The sequence below is a fragment of the Mercenaria mercenaria genome, chromosome 3 (genome assembly GCF_021730395.1).
Source record: "Mercenaria mercenaria strain notata chromosome 3, MADL_Memer_1, whole genome shotgun sequence".
Lineage (NCBI taxonomy): Eukaryota > Metazoa > Mollusca > Bivalvia > Venerida > Veneridae > Mercenaria > Mercenaria mercenaria.
The window spans coordinates 59,860,017-59,867,523 of record NC_069363.1 but is presented as its reverse complement, the minus strand read 5'-3'; the positions used below and the strand labels follow the sequence as shown (position 1 = coordinate 59,867,523).

At 34.4% G+C, this 7,507-nt stretch overlaps 1 protein-coding gene across 1 annotated transcript in view; it reads left to right on the top strand.

The window, feature by feature from the left end:
* Window positions 1-229: 229 nt before the first annotated feature.
* LOC123524610 (putative defense protein Hdd11) overlaps window positions 230-7,507 on the top strand; it is a 33,999-nt gene continuing 26,721 nt past the window's right edge. Inside the window, exon 1 of the mRNA XM_053538692.1 lies at window positions 230-253. The gene's annotated coding sequence lies outside the window, so the exon portion shown is untranslated. The remainder of the gene's footprint in view (window positions 254-7,507) is intronic.

Below are 7,507 nucleotides of genomic sequence, written 5' to 3'. Positions count from 1 at the left end.
TGATAAATATTGTGAATAAAAAGGGAGATAAACACTCCCCCTGTCTGACCCCTAACATACAAGAGTACTCTTCGCTTAAGGTATTACAATAATAAACTCTAGACTTAACTGATTCATAAATTGATTTTACAATATCTAAAATGTTACCTCGCAGTCCTAATTTTATTAATTTATACCATAGCATATCATATTAGTGTCGCTTTTATTGAACGATCCATTTTTTCCTCACTCTCCGCCAAAGACAGTCATACAGGTAGGATTTATTTGATAGAAATCTAGCAGTGGTGTCGCAGTTTCATATCAGATGGTGTTACTGTTGTTTTCATAATGAAAAAGATTTTGTTTTGGAATTTACCGCATTTGTAACATCACTTGTAAAATTTAAATTACAGACGTGCAGCCGAAGGCTATATTAATATTTGCATTAGCTTCATTTAGACGTTTTTGTTTGGATTAGCTGTAAGGTTGGTATTTTCTTTACCTTTTAGTTTTTACTTGTCGATTTGTAGGTTCTAATTGAACGACAGGTATCTACATTTTTTTCTAATTATTTAAAAATTGCCTATACGTGATTTAACTGTGAAACATTTACTTTTCCCTTAAAAATATAGAAACTTATTTTTTCAAGGTTTTGTTGCTTTTTTGTACTTTATAAAATATTTACTTATCAACATTTTTGCAGACGAATTAAAAAAATGCATTGGTCAACTCAACTTTCAGTCAGATTTTTTAAATCTGAAAATCATAATTTACGTATGTGGTATTTATTGAGTCGTCCGTTCGAATCCCGGCCCGTGCCGGATGTCTGCTTAGATAAATTGAGTACATAAAATCAAAAAAAAAAAAACTTAACAGCAGTGTTGAATGTTATTCCGTCCCTCCTATTTGCAAATAAGGTTAAGTTACGAAACCAGTTTTGATTTTTAATTTCTAAAAAATCCCAAGGAGACAATTTGAAATAGAAAATAGGGAAACACTTACGAAGCGCCCGAGATCACGACGAGGTACTTGGCATTGAGTCTATATAAGAACTTTTATACTTCTTTTACGGTAATTTAGCGGGAAAAAGTAATATCATTGGTCATATCACTTAGCATCTGAACATAATAAGTGTTCGGAAATGTCCGTAAATGAAGAGACCATTGAATATTTTTGTAAGAAACGAAACTATGATTGGACTTTACCAGTGCGTAATCCAATGAAATCAAGTGCAGTAAACAACTGAACGCGTGCGAAGCTTGACATTTGGCTTTGATTACATGCTTTTTAATCACTTTCGTTTGTAAACTAAGATGCATAGAACGATGGGAACCAGCCTTTTGTAAGACGCATTAATGTTCAGTATCAATTTGGAGAAATATATAAACGAGTAGATGGATAGCAAGGTAATGCATTCCTTCGGCTAAATCGTAAGCAAATCCATATCTAAATTGTCAGAAGTCCTTTATTTTCTGATTGATTGTTAATTACATTGTATGTTGTTCAGATAACATTAAAACATGGGCATGAATAGATATTTGCCCTGATTTATACGATATTGTATTACTGATATGTTTTTGTTGCAAATAAACAAAAAAATTAGATATCAAAGTAAAATTTCTCATTTTGCATTTTTAATATTCCTTATTAGTAGCAACGAGATGGGAATCACGGCTGTTTACTAAGTGACAGAAAATTTTCAGTATATCATGCTCGCATATGCGGTTGTAGTAACCTGATTGACGATTTTTGGCACAATCATTCACGTAACATTTCTTGTCCAAATTTGGTCATAAATACGAAGACGACAGATACTTTTATCGTATTTGTCTGCAAAAGAGGTCATAGGAACTATAAGAAGTACTCGATTAAAGCTGTTTCGTGCAAATATTATACATCTATACATCTAATTTGGTTGGACAAATTGAACAGTTGTATTACAATTCACATGTACTGGCTACGCTAAACTTCCCCAAATATTGTCCATACCGTCCCATTTCGTACTGTTAAACTTCGTGCTATTGATTGTTGCTTTGTCTCAGTTCTTTTGTTCCTTTGGTTGGAATTGATTTTAAAGGCTTACATTTTGTACCAATTTATGCGTACATTACTCTCTCAAGTTTAAGGTTTAGCAGTATACATGTATTATTAAACCGCACAAATATTTGGTTAACGAACAACGTCTTGTACGATACATAAAATATTCTACAAAAGTTGTCCCCCTTTGAAAAAAGAATGTCATTTGTAAAGACATTAGATAACCTAGTTATGTGATATTATTATACATGCATCAAAATAGAGATTTGTAACAATACTTTGTAAATGGTGGTTTTAAAGGCACTGATACTTCCGAAAGTTCAATGCATATATCAGTAAATTGACAATCGTTTTATAAATTAATATGCGTGTTTTATATGCTGGTTAATCTCTTTCTAATGTGTTGGTTTTATTGGTTTTGTTTGATTGCTTTTCAAAATGTTAACCTGAACGTTAAGTCTACGAACATACATACATCTGATTTGTACGGTGCCCCTAAAGTGACATGTTACACACATATTTTCCAATTAGGTAATGTGAGACTTTTTTTATTTCGTTTAAACGAAATCATTCATTTCGAAATGTTTAAACGAAATGATTTCGTTTAAACGAAATAAGTAATTTCGTTTAAACGAAATGATTTCGTTTAAACGAAATAAGTTATTTCGTTTAAACGAAATCAAATCATTTCGTTTAAACGAAATCATTTCGTTTAAACGAAATAAAAAAAGTCTCACATTACCTAATTGAAAAAAAGTGTGTAACATGTCACTTTAGGGGCACCGTAGATTTGCATTGCTTGACTAACACTTTACATATCTTTTCAACTTATTTTCATAGATCTACTACTTGAGAGCTTGTATAAATAAAAACAACCTATAACTCATTACAGATCAGTTGATATAACTGTTGTTTACATGACAAATTACAATAAAAACACCATTTTTTTGAACATGCAGCCAAAGGCTACATTGATATATGTCAACATTTCAAATATGAGCCGCACCATGACAAATCCAACCTAGTGCGTTTGCGACCAGCATGGATCCAGACCAGCCTGCGCATCCACGCAGTCTGGTCAGGATTCATACTGTTCGCTTTCAAAGCCTACTGCAATTATAAAAACCTGTTAGCGAACAGCATGGATCCTGACCAGACTGCGCAGATGGTCTGGATCCATGCTGGTCGCAAATGCACTATGTTAGTTTTCTCATGGCGCGGCTCGTGTAAGTTTTTGCTGGGATGGTATTTGTAAACCTTAATGCTTCATTAACTTGTCTATTTGAAGGTCTATCTTAACGTCTGGAGGTTGATATTTGTTGATTTTAGTAGTCTTTTAATTTCGTAATGTGATGTTTTACCGTTAAAACACATAATCTACTAATGAAACCAGTGAATCTCAAAAACATTGCTAAATAATGAAAAGAATGTCATGTTATCAGGAAAAAATATAAATCTAAAGCCTTTTTGAGCAGTTTGGCGACTGGCGCATCTAAATTGCACAAACTATTCACTTCCGGCACTGAGCGTAGCAACGAAGAAAGGCATGCCTTATCAAATAGAATGTCATTTTTATTGAACGCCCCGTTTTTGTCTAATTCTCATACCGGCAGAAATATTGCTATGTATCACTGATGGTCTTAATGTTTCACTTTCATACAAATGTTGTTTACAAAATAAAATAAATTTTGTTTTGGATTAAAATGAAAAATTACCTATTTATTGCACAACTTGTAAAATTTAAGCTATGAAGATGCGACCGAAGGCTATATTAATGTTTGCAAAAGTTTCATTTAGAAGTATTTGCTTGGATTAGGCTAAAGGTTGGTACGTGTATTTCTATTCCTTATATTTTTAAGCTTGTCAGTTCGTAGATTTTAAGATTGTACTCTAACTGAACGATAGAAGTGTGCTAATTTTCAATTATTCAACGCATCAGTGTTCGGTATCGGTATGGATAAATGCGTAAAATTTGTCTCAAAGCCTAGCTAGGTAATGCATTTCTTCGGCAAAATCATAAGCGAATCTATACCAAAATTGTCATAACTCTTTTATTTTCTGAATGACGGGTATTTATATTGTATGGCATTGCATGGTATTCAAATAAATGTTTCATTTGTGGATACAGTACAGAAAGTCTCACATATAGTGAAAAGGCGAATAGTTTGTGAAGGTTCATTATGCAGAGGTGAACGTTTACATAACGTAAATAAAATGTGTCGCGTATATGTATATAAAGACAATCTTAAATTTGCAACAAAATTAATGATATGTAAATGTTCATTATTTCAGTGCAGCGCAGCCTTGAAAAATAATTAATCACGTGATGTTTATCAAAATTGTAGTAACTGCTTTGATCATTTCACCATTTCATAATTATTTAATAAGTAAAAGGGTTTACCTTTACAATTTAAAAACAAACAGTTAACTAAATCGTGCATTTAGATATTGTTTCACATATTAATGCGATATTTCTAATGCAGAGTTGCACGTACGACTTCTTTTAAGGTCACTGATTTCATGGCGAACATGGTTCAAAGTCAAAGGCATATTGCCCTTGTCCAGTTAAAGAAAATAGCAATGCATTTAGTTCTAAGCCTGTAGTTCCTAGCTGTTCTATTTCTGCAATATAGCAATTTTAACATCACTCATACGGATCAGCAAGAAAATTTGAACGAGTATTTTGAAGCACTGAAATGCAGAAGACTTTTTTTCTCATTTCTACAATTAAATTTTCAACAAGACAATTTCCCGCCTAAGCGTAAATATTTCTATAATGTTGATGAAAATATGAAATACCTGGAGAGCCTCTGCTATAAGAAACATTGAGAAAATATGACTGGTGTACGATGGAAGATAAATTGCAATTTGTTTAATATGCATAATTTCCATTGTAATATGACAATAGAATTTGTGAAAAGATCTTTTGGAAGCAAAGATGGCAACCAAGCAACTTAATAGCAGACTCGGTTTGACTGAGGTGAAGAAATGTGCTCGCGATCCTCCCCCCCCCCCCCCCCCCCCCCCCCCCCCCTCCTAGCGCTTGTATAAGCGGAATTCTATTAAAGTAGAAATAAATGTTCGTCATGATCCCAAATGACCAGAAAATATAATAACTTAGTCCAAGCACAGGGAGACTTTTTTTTTTTACAGAAGTCATGTTTATTTATACAGTGACACCGTGTCGACCTGTTTGTTGCGACTCAAGAATAACACTACCAGATTTATTATTTATTAGATCTTCTGTTATAATAGACGTATTAGAAAATAAATATTAGTTGGTTGAGACATGTTTAAATTGAATTTTGTCAAATTATAGTTAGTTAAAACACGGTTGTCCTATAAAATATAGTTTCTTAATTAAAGTTGCATTTTAAGGTGAACAGTCAGTCATATTTTGATAGCAACATTTTGCAATATTTTTCAGCTGTCCTATACTACATTCTGTCAGACATTTATTTAAGAAACAGAACGACCTATCAAAAAGAGTGAGATCATTATCAAAATAAATGTTTTATTTTTATGCTCCCGAAGGGAGGCATATAGTTTTTGAACCGTCTGTCTGTCGTCTGTCAGTCTGTCGCATTTCGTGTCCGGTCCATATCTTGTCATCGATGGATGGATTTCAAATAACTTGGCATGAATGTGTACCACAGTAAGACGACTTCGCGCGCAAGACCCATTCCGTAGCTCAAAGGTCAAGGTCATAGTTAGACATTAAGGGATATGCATTGATGGGCGTTCCGTTCCATATCTTTGTCATCGATAGATGGATTTCAAATAACTTGCAGGAATGTTACCACAGTAGACGACGTGTCGCGCGCAAGACCAGGTCCGTAGCTCAAAGGTCAAGGTTACACTTAGACATTAAGGGATAGTGCATTGATGGGCGTGTCCGGTCCATATCTTTGTCATCAATGGATGGATTTCAAATAACTTGCAGGAATCGTGTACCACAAATAGACGACGTGTGCGCCCAAGACCAGGTCCGTACCTCAAAGTCAAGGTCACACTTAGACATTAGGGATAGTGCATTGATGGGCGTGCCGGTCCATATCTTTGTCAATCGATGGATGGATTTTCAAATTACTTGGCATGAATGTGTACAACAGTAAGAACGACGTGTCGTGTGCAAGACCAGGTCCGTAGCTCCAAAGGTCAGGTCACACTAGATGTTAAAGGTCATTTTTCATGATAGTGCTTTGATGGGCGTGTCCGGTCCATATCTTTGTCATTCATGCATGGATTTTAAAATAACTACGCATGAATGTGTGACACAGTAAGACGACATGTCGCGCGCAAGACCCAGCTCCGTAGGTCAAAGGTCCTAAACTCTAACATCGGCCATAACTATTCATTTAAAGTGCCATCGGGGGCATGTGTCATCCTATGGAGACAGCTCTTGTTGTTGATATTTTTCTTTTCAAACAAAATTTTGTAATTACGTCCACCCTCCCACCTCCACCACTTTAATATGGAAGTATATAAAAAGCGAGAGTATTTCATTTACATTTCAAATTAAGTTTTAGTTTTATATTTGCTCTGATGGATTTTGCGGTAACGTCACGTAATGTAACGTAACAGTAACATAAACTACGGAGACTGCTGAACAAAAATGATAGCAAACTATTTGTTTTAAAAACATTCATGCTGATGTGGGAATTTATTTCTTAGTTACATAATTTTGAGTAAATTTGAGGAAAGTTCATTCTTACATTTTTACCCATCGAACTAGTTACATTCAACATTTGTTTGGTTGGCTGAACTGAAAACCTGAAAAATGAACAAAATCTTAAAGATACGTTACTGATGTCATGTTGTAAACACTTATTGAAAAGAGTCAAAAGTTTTGCTCCAAGTTCCATTGGAGGATCTCGGGCAAATACTTTTTAAACTACTGACCGGCAAGTCAGTCAATTATAGTATACCATTTTAATCGCGAAATATAATGTCGACTTATTCACCATGAAGTGATACGAGATAAGATCGTTAGATTACAGTAACATTTACACGTTACAAAACTACCAGAGATCAGATAAACTAGATGCTTATGTAGTTTTCTATTCAGTGTTAGGTAAATAGAAATTTACACTGTCACATCTATCCGCTGGAACCAGATCAAAAATAAGATATCATTGTACATCACAACCTATCTCTTGGGACAGTATATTAGACACTGTCATGTAGCCCTTTGAATCGCGCATCTCTCACCGACAAATGGGCAATGTGCATATTAAACAATTAAAGCTAACATTCAGTCATGCACGTATCGCTTTTTCACAGTTTTTTCTTATCACAGAGACACACATTTTGTATTCGTTAACGTTGCACAAAATTCTCTAGTAAACTTCCAGCTCTAAGTACCCCAACAATAACTGGCATTCTGATTTGCTGATGTGAAAAAGTACGTCAAGTACCGGTTTAGCTACACGTGTACGCAAAAATGTGTATGTATTACATGAATACACAGTATGGCCTTTTAGATTAAATA